Raw genomic sequence first — 8942 nt, forward strand, 5'->3', positions numbered from 1 at the left:
ATATACAGTGTCAAAGGAACCTGTCTTTAAATGAAGATTTAAGGTGACAGGAAATATAAATAAATGCAGCTTGAATCTTTACTGAAGCTCAGTATTTGACACAGAGTTCATTCACTGCTGTAATAACTAATAATGATTGAAATAATAACTTTAATATTGGCCATATTATAGTTATATTACCAAAGTGAGATGACTTTAGTCTGATGAACAACATTAGCTAATTGTTATTTAGTAGCTATTCTTAAAATGACTGTTCAGTACAGAAATGAAGCCCAATATCATGTTTTTACAGTCCTGTGGTCTCAGCCTCAGATACTTATCAAATCAAAGCTCATGTAAAAACAAACAAACAAATGAACAAAATATGTTCTCCTTCATTTCTGTCAAACAAAGCTGTATGAAACGTTTCCAGCTGTTAGTATCATGGTTGCTAGGCAACCTGGGCAGCGCGACCGAGGCTAGGGGCCTTTCTCAATATGCGTACTTGCGTTCTCGTGTACTCGTGATACGTCATCAGTCGGAGACCAAGTACTGTTCCAATTCGAAGTACGCATCAAGCCGAGAACGCGAAAAAGTCCCGGATGTGTTCTCGCTCCGCCCGTTTGATCGAGCATGCATCGGTGGTGACTATCGCTACCTGATCCGTACCGGAAACCCGATCGGTACCCCGCATGTGCAAATCTTACGTCACTTCCTCTCTTTGCCAGCATTGCGACATTCAATATATTTGAATGATACGGTTAGCGCCCAGTTAGCTCCTAGCATTTCTCAACAGCTCTGCCTCCTTTTCGACTACCGGGACATTTAAACTATGGATAATCCGTATACAAACAAATTTATGCTTTTCTCCTCAACAGAGAGCGTTCCCCGATTGAACAACAGCGCCGTAAAATAAGAAGAATGGTGCCTAATGACAAAGTTAATAATACAGACTTTGTAATATGTCACGTGAAGATTCAGCAGCCAGATGAAGTGTTTACTGACAATTGACAGTGATACCGGACATCATCATCACTATTCCAATCAATCCTCTCCACACAGACAAGCATAAACACACTCGATTATTACTAAATCAAATTTAACACACATTTGTAATGACGCTAATTCAGTTTACAATAGGGTTCATTAGCTTGGTCAGCAGGTGGCAGTACCCTCTTATACTGGGGAGTAAACTGCCATTAAACGAATAGAAGAAGAAGAAAACCCCTGCACATGCGCAGTACGGATCGGGTAGACCCGATTTGTACGGTCCGACTTTGCACATGCGCAGTAAGGATCGAGGAGTTCTGATCCGTAACTATCTTTTTATTTTTCGTTTTTGTCTACATTATATTGAAATGCTTCATTATTGGAAACATGTTAAGAGATACTTATTATTCTTAACATCTTAACAGATACTCTGACCCGTAACTATCGTAAAATGCTTCAACCGGAAGTAGGCACCTTTCGCGCATGCGGGGTACCGATCGGGTTTCCGGTACGGATCGGGTAGCGACAGTGGCTGTGTCCCATTTCAGGGTCTGCACGCTTGAAGTACGCGCACTACGCGTACTACGTACGGTGCGTACTATAAGTACGAGAAGTGCGGAAGTGAGAGGCGTGTGAAATGGGACGGTATATGCTTCGTCGCGCTGTTCAGGTTGGCTAGCAACCATGATACTAACCGCGAGACACGTTACATACAGCTTTGTTTGACATAAATGAAGGAGAAAATTGTTTTGTTGGTCAATCATTTTTGTCATGACATCACTTTGATTAGTTGAATATCTGAGGCTGAGACCACAGAACTGTAAAACATGATTCATTTCTGTACTGAACAGTCATTTAAGATTAGCTAGTAAATAACAATTAGTTAATGTTGTTCATGAGACTAAAGTCATCTCACTATGGTAATTTAAATATAATATGGCCAATATTATAGTATTGTCAGATTATTATGATATATATATATCCATCCATCCATCCATCTTCATCCGCTTTATCCGAGGCCGGGTCGCGGGGGCAGCAGCCTAAGCAAAGAGGCCCAGACCTCCCTCTCCCCAGCCACCTCCTCCAGCTTATCCGGGGGAACACCAAGGCGAGCCGAGAGATATAATCTCTCCAGCGTGTCCTGGGTCTGCCCCGGGGCCTCCTCCCGGTGGGACATGCCTGGAACACCTCACCCAGTAGGCGCCCAGGGGGCATCCTTGTCAGATGCCCAAACCACCTCAGCTGGCTCCTTTCGATGTGGAGCAGCAGCGGCTCTACTCTGAGCCCCTCCCGGATGGCCGAACTTCTCACCCTATCTCTAAGGGAGAGGCCAGCCACCCTTCGGAGGAAGCTCATTTCCGCCGCTTGTATCCGCGATCTCGTTCTTTCGGTCACTACCCACAGCTCGTGGCCATAGGTGAGGGTAGGGACGTAGATCGACCGGTAAATTGAGAGCTTCACTTTTACACTCAGCTCCCTCTTCACCACGACGGACCGGTGCAGCGTCTGCATTACTGCAGCTGCAGCCCCAATCCGTTTGTCGATCTCCGGCTCCCTTCTCCCATCACTTGTGAACAAGACCCCGAGATACTTGAACTCCTCCACTTGGGGCAGGAACTCATCCCCGACCCGGAGTGGGCACTCCACCCTTTTCCGGCTGAGAACCATGGCCTCAGATTTGGAGGTGCTGATCCTCATTCCTGCTGCTTCACACTCGGCTGCGAACCGCTCCAGTGCGAGCTGGAGGCCCTCACCCGATGAAGCCAACAGAACCACATCATCCGCAAAAATCAGAGATGAGATTCTGAGGCCACCAAAGCGAAAGCCCTCCGCCACCTGGCTGCGCCTAGAAATCCTGTCCATAAAAAATTATGAACAGAACCGGTGACAAAGGGCAGCCCTGGCGGAGCCCATCACCCACCGGGAACGAGTCCGACTTATTGCCGGCAATGCGAACCAAGCTCTTGCAACGGTTGTATAGGGATCGAATGGCCCGTAGCAATGGGCCAGACACCCCATACTCCCGCAACACCTCCCACAGGACACCCCGAGGGACACGGTCGAATGCCTTCTCCAAGTCCACAAAACACATGTAGACTGGTTGGGCAAACTCCCATGCACCCTCAAGTATCCTCGAGAGGATGAAGAGCTGGTCCAGTGTTCCGCGACCAGGACGAAAACCGCATTGTTCCTCCTGTATCCGAGGTTCGACTAGCGGACGAACTCTCCTTTCCAGCACCCTGGCATAGACTTTCCCGGGGAGGCTGAGGAGTGTGATCCCCCTGTAGTTGGAACACACCCTCCGGTCCCCCTTCTTAAAGATGGGGACCACCACCCCGGTCTGCCAGTCCAGGGGTACTGCCCCTGATCTCCACGCAACATTGCAGAGGCGTGTCAACCAAGACAGCCCTACAACGTCCAGAGCCTTCAGGAACTCGGGGCGGACCTCATCAACACCAGGGGCTCTGCCACCAAGGAGTTGTTTAACTGCCTCAGTGACCTCGCCCCCAGAAATTGGCGGGTCATTCCCCTCATCCCCAGACTCTGCTTCCTCCTCGGAAGACGAGTGGGATTAAGGAGGTCCTCGAAGTATTCCTTCCACCGCCTGACAATTTTCTCAGTCGACGTCAGCAGCGCTCCGCCAGCACTATACACAGTGCAGGTAGAGCACCGCTTTCCCCTCCTGAGACGCCTGACGGTTTGCCAGAATCTCTTCGAGGCAGTCCGAAAGTCTTTTTCCATGGCCTCTCCGAACTCCTCCCACACCCGAGTTTTTGCTTCAGCCACTGCCCGAGCTGCATTCCGCTTGGCCTGTCGATACCTGTCGGCTGCCTCCGGAGTCCCACAGGCTAACCAAGCCCGATAGGACTCCTTCTTCAGCCTGGTGGCTCCCTTCACCTCTGGTGTCCACCATTTGGTTTGGGGATTACCACCACGGCAGGCACCAACCACCTTGCGGCCGCAGCTCAATGCAGCAGCTTCGGCAATGGCGACGCTGAACATGGTCCATTCGGACTCAATGTCCCCCGCCTCCCTCGGAATGCTGTTGAAGCTCTGCCGGAGGTGTGCGTTGAAGATCTCGCGGACTGGGGCCTCTGCTAGTCGTTCCCAGCACACCCTCATTACGCGTTTAGGTGCACCAGGTCTGTCCAGCGTCCTCCCCCGCCACCTGATCCAACTCACCACCAGGTGGTGATCAGTTGACAGCTCAGCCCCTCTCTTTACCCGAGTGTCCAGAACATATGGTCGCAGGTCTGGTGATACGATTACAAAATCGATCATCGACCTACGGCCTAGAGCGTCCTGGTGCCACGTGCACTTATGGACACTCTTATGTTTGAACAAGGTGTTCGTTATGGCCAAACTGTGATTAGCACAGAAGTCCAATAACAAAGCACCGCTCGGGTTCAGATCAGGGAGGCCGTTCCTCCCAATCACGCCCCTCCAGGTCTCGCTGTCGTTACCCACGTGAGCATTGAAGTCTCCCAGCAGGACAACAGAGTCTCCAGGTGGAGCACCTTCCAGCACCCCCCCCCCCCCAGGGACTCTAAGAAGGCTGGGTACTCCGAACTGCCACTCGGCGCATAAGCACAGATGACAGTCAGGACCCGTTCCCCGACCCTAAGGCGCAGGGAACAAACCCTCTCGTCCACCGGGAAAAAACCCAACGTACCGGCAGCAAGCCGAGGGGATATTAGAATACCCACCCCAGCCCGCCGCCTCTCACCAGGGGCAACTCCAGACTGAGACAGAGTCCAGCCCCTCTCCAGGAGACTGGTTCCAGAGTTTGCCATGGGAGACCCTACCAGGGGGCAAAAGCCCCCAGACAACATAGCCCCTGGGATCCCTGGGACACACAAACCCCTCCACCACGATAAGGTTGCGATTCACGGAGGAGATATATATATATATATATATATATATATATATATATATATATATATATATATATATATATATATATATATATATATATATATATATATATATATACACATATACATATATATACATATATATATATATATATATATATATATATATATATATATATATATATATATATACACACATATATATATACATATATATATATATACATACATACATACATACACACATATATATATATATATATACATACATATACATATATCACTGACTTTCAGCTTGTTGTGTTTGTGGATATATCATCAGATTCTCTGTAAGATTAAGGTCGACTATATATATATTTAGAAGTAGACATGTGGCCAACAGCAATGTTTTAATGTTATTCGTTATTAAACATTCGCACATAAATAAGTGACGTCATATTCAGTACTTACTTTTGACAGTTCACTCTTGGCCGCTCCCTTCTGCCGAATTTTGCGGCAAAATTATCCACACCCACCGCCGCGCTATGAATTGTGGGATATATGGGACCACGAAGCGTGCACCGGACCACGCTTGATATTTGGGGAAATCGACGGCGCATTTGGAGTATGCATTTGAAGTACACTTCGAATTGGGACAGCCGTCGTCGCCTGGCGGTGACGTAATCGCACTTAAAATGCGTACTTCAAGCGTGCAGACCCTGAATTGGGACACAGCACGTGACTTGTGTGGACTTGGTACAGCTAAATATCCCAGAATGCATTTCGTCCAAAACTCAAACGCGGCAATGGCGGACGAGCGGGGCTAAAAACTTTTAAATATTACTCTTTCTGGGTCACAAAATAAACTTTTAAGTTCTTTTCAAGCGAGAATGTAGCTGTGTAAACTTCAAATATCTGCTCGATTTATCAAGATATCATATATTTCCAAACGAGCTCCGACGTTTTCGGAGACGTCTGTGACCCACCAGCTCCATAGCAGACAGCGAGGTCGAGGATTATTACAGCCGGCGAGAACAGCAGACTCCCGGCACATTGTTTTCAACCCCCCCGCGGTCTTTTCGCTACTCAGGTTAAACAAACCCCAAACCCCAGTAGCTGTCTATTGTATTGAGTGTCCACTAAAATAAAAATAAAAGCGTTCTAACAGCTCACCTGCTTGTTTTTATTAAGGTATGTACACGTATGTACATGTACACTATTTTTATTAATAGAGATTTCACTACTGAGGTTAAACATGATATATAAGTCACTTAGATCACTTCTAAATGTTAATGTTTGGTTTATTTCAGTGTTTTATTTGTTCCTGAGTAAACCGGTTTGGCTGTGATTAAAGTTAAGCTTCATAACATATTACTCACAGTTAAATTAAGAGGGGACGGCAGTAAAAGCTCCGGACCTGTGACATCATCAAGTACGCTGGTGTTCCAATTGTACAAATCGCGAGTCCGTGCTCGCGTTCTCGGCGAGTCCGTACTCCCGTGCGTTCTCGGCGAGTACGTACTTGCCGAGAACGCGAGTACGTACTCGCGTACTTGAGAATTGAGAAAGGGCCTAGACCGTCCCATTTCACAAGCCTCGCACTTCCGGCCTTAGCGGTCTTTGAGTGCGCGGCCCTTGTGGACCGTTAAGGCTGCGTACTTTAAGGTTGCAGACCCTGAATTGGGATACAGCCCTGGTGACAGGTAATCTCCATAACAGCCTCTCTTCTTTCATTCATCATGTTTGTGTAAAATGTCTTTCATGTCATTATCAGCTGTAAGACCGACTTCTTCCTCTGGATGGCGCCGTCCTACAACTGCAGGCGCGCGCCACTTTAATCAAACAAACACCTGCACGTTCATGTTATCAGGAAATCATACAAATTCACAACTAACATAATTTATTACAGCTCCTGCAGTCAGAGCAGCTTTCGGGTAACCTGAGCTCAGAGTTCAAAACTTCACCTGAACGATGAGAACGGGAAAAAATCAAGAATTGAAACTCATCAGGTAAAAATACTCATGTTTCCGTGATTTCACCTCTAAATTAAATCAGAACGAGCGCTCAGAGGGGATTCTGACTGATCATTCAGGTTTTAACTCGTTTTTTAGGATTTAATCTAAGAAGCTGAAAATCATGGTTCACGTGCGCCCTCTAACCGTCCGTCATGCGCAGCTCAGCTTCTTCTCTGCTGCGTCGCTCCATGTTTCTTTAATGAGCTCTAAAGGCAGCACAAACTGGCTGAAGCACCACTGAAGAAGGAACCAGGTCACATCGCAGCGCAAACACACAGCATGCACAGTGCACAGCTGATTTTCATCTTATTATTATTATTATTATTATTATTATTATTATTATTATTATTATTATTATTATTATTATTATTATTATTATTATTTCCAGGTGCTGCAGTGGTTAGCACCGTTTCCTCACAGGACAAAGCCTCCAGTTTGAGGCCTCCTGATTGGCCGGTTCTTCCTGTGCCTGCCTGTGTTTCCTTCCTTTGTCCAATGACGTGAGTTTCATGTCACCTGTGATTCTAACAGTGACATGAGGGCTGAAAGCCAGTTTAAAGAGTCCAGCTGAGTGATTTAGAGCCTTTATATAACCCTCAGTGCTGAGCACACACAGCATCTCTCACTGTGTTCACGTCCTGTTTGCACGTCCACACTAACACAGCGCGTCTACAAACGTCTTTGAGCTTCAGACAGAAGCAGAGACTCAGACAGCAGAGACGGTTTAATCTTTTGCTCCCCTCCAAGTTTCAGAGTCTTCAGAGCCATCGTTTAAATGTAGGCTTTCAGATCTACAGTCACAAACTTTCATGCAGTTTCTAATAATAATGCGCTCAGTTTGAGCCAAAATATCAGGCTGCAGATGCCGTTTTTTCTACTCTGGGATATCTGCGATGTCACACAGAGGGGACGTCTTCGTCAGACCCATTAGCTTGTCTCTACTCCGCTCTCGAGGTTCTAACTCCTCATCAGGACTTATTTATTTTCAGATTTACAGTTTGTTTTCTTAACCTTCACAGCTGCGAGAGGAAGCCAGGCAAGGGGCAGCCAATCAGAGGAAAGCTGCTTTCATGCAGTGGGTCTCCTGAAGGTGGTCCTGCAGTGGTCACACCCTACACCTTTTACCCTTAATCACTATAACAGAGGTTTTTTTTTAAAAAAAAAATACTAATTTGTTTATTTCTGCTTATTTCACTTAGTTTGACTCCACCCACCACCTGCAGAGGCCACCAGGGGGCTCAAGAACTGCTGGTTTTAAGGCAGGAGGTCCCAAACACACTATTATTATTATTATTATTATTATCATCATCATCATCAAGAGTTGCTGTTGTGTCGTTATGAAGTGAAAGCTCATCTGTGCTGTATCCCGTTTGCTGAATGCGGGTTCAGCGAGGCTGTCAGTCACAGAGCTGCTCTCAGAGGCTCTGGGAAAACTGGGAATGAGCGGACTGGAAACCTCTTCACTGTAGATGTCAGTGATTCTGGTCTCTGTCTCTGTGGGGATTTTGAGCCTTCAGGTGGAGTTTTAGTTTTAACCCTGCAGCTTCCTGGACCTTTGGGAGGTCGGTGCTCAGCTTTCATTTCTCTCCTCTCTCATCTTTGTGGCCTTTAATGTTATCCAGCCTGGATTTGTGTTGCCTAGCAACAGAAGTGAGCGAGTTTGCATCGTTTCCGTTTTTACCGGCGGTCGACTGAGAGCCAACGAGTCTTGCAGAGTGTCTGTGTCACCTTGTGTTAAATCTCTCCTGCAGGTGTGACCCAGAGACTTTCAGCTGAGACTAAAACCACAGTGAAGCTTTCACATGGTGCAGATGTCTCACCTCTGTCTCCATTTCTGACTATTTGTGTCTCTTTTTCCATGTGATTCTATTCTTTGCCAGCATTAGTTTTAATGGGGAATAAGACAATTATTCCCCATTAAAACAATTATTAGTCAGTTAATCAATACTGATATCAGTCTTGATATCAAGACTGAAATAAAATCAGTGTTTGTCATCATTGTGTCGTTTTGCTTCACATGGCCTTGTTAGAGTTGAACACTGTTTCTGTCTGACCACTTGGTGAATCATGTGATCCTTGTTATGTCTGCAGCTGCAACCACTCA

This window comes from Neolamprologus brichardi, chromosome 17, assembly GCF_056152115.1.
Source record: "Neolamprologus brichardi isolate AB-2024 chromosome 17, ASM5615211v1, whole genome shotgun sequence".
Lineage (NCBI taxonomy): Eukaryota > Metazoa > Chordata > Actinopteri > Cichliformes > Cichlidae > Neolamprologus > Neolamprologus brichardi.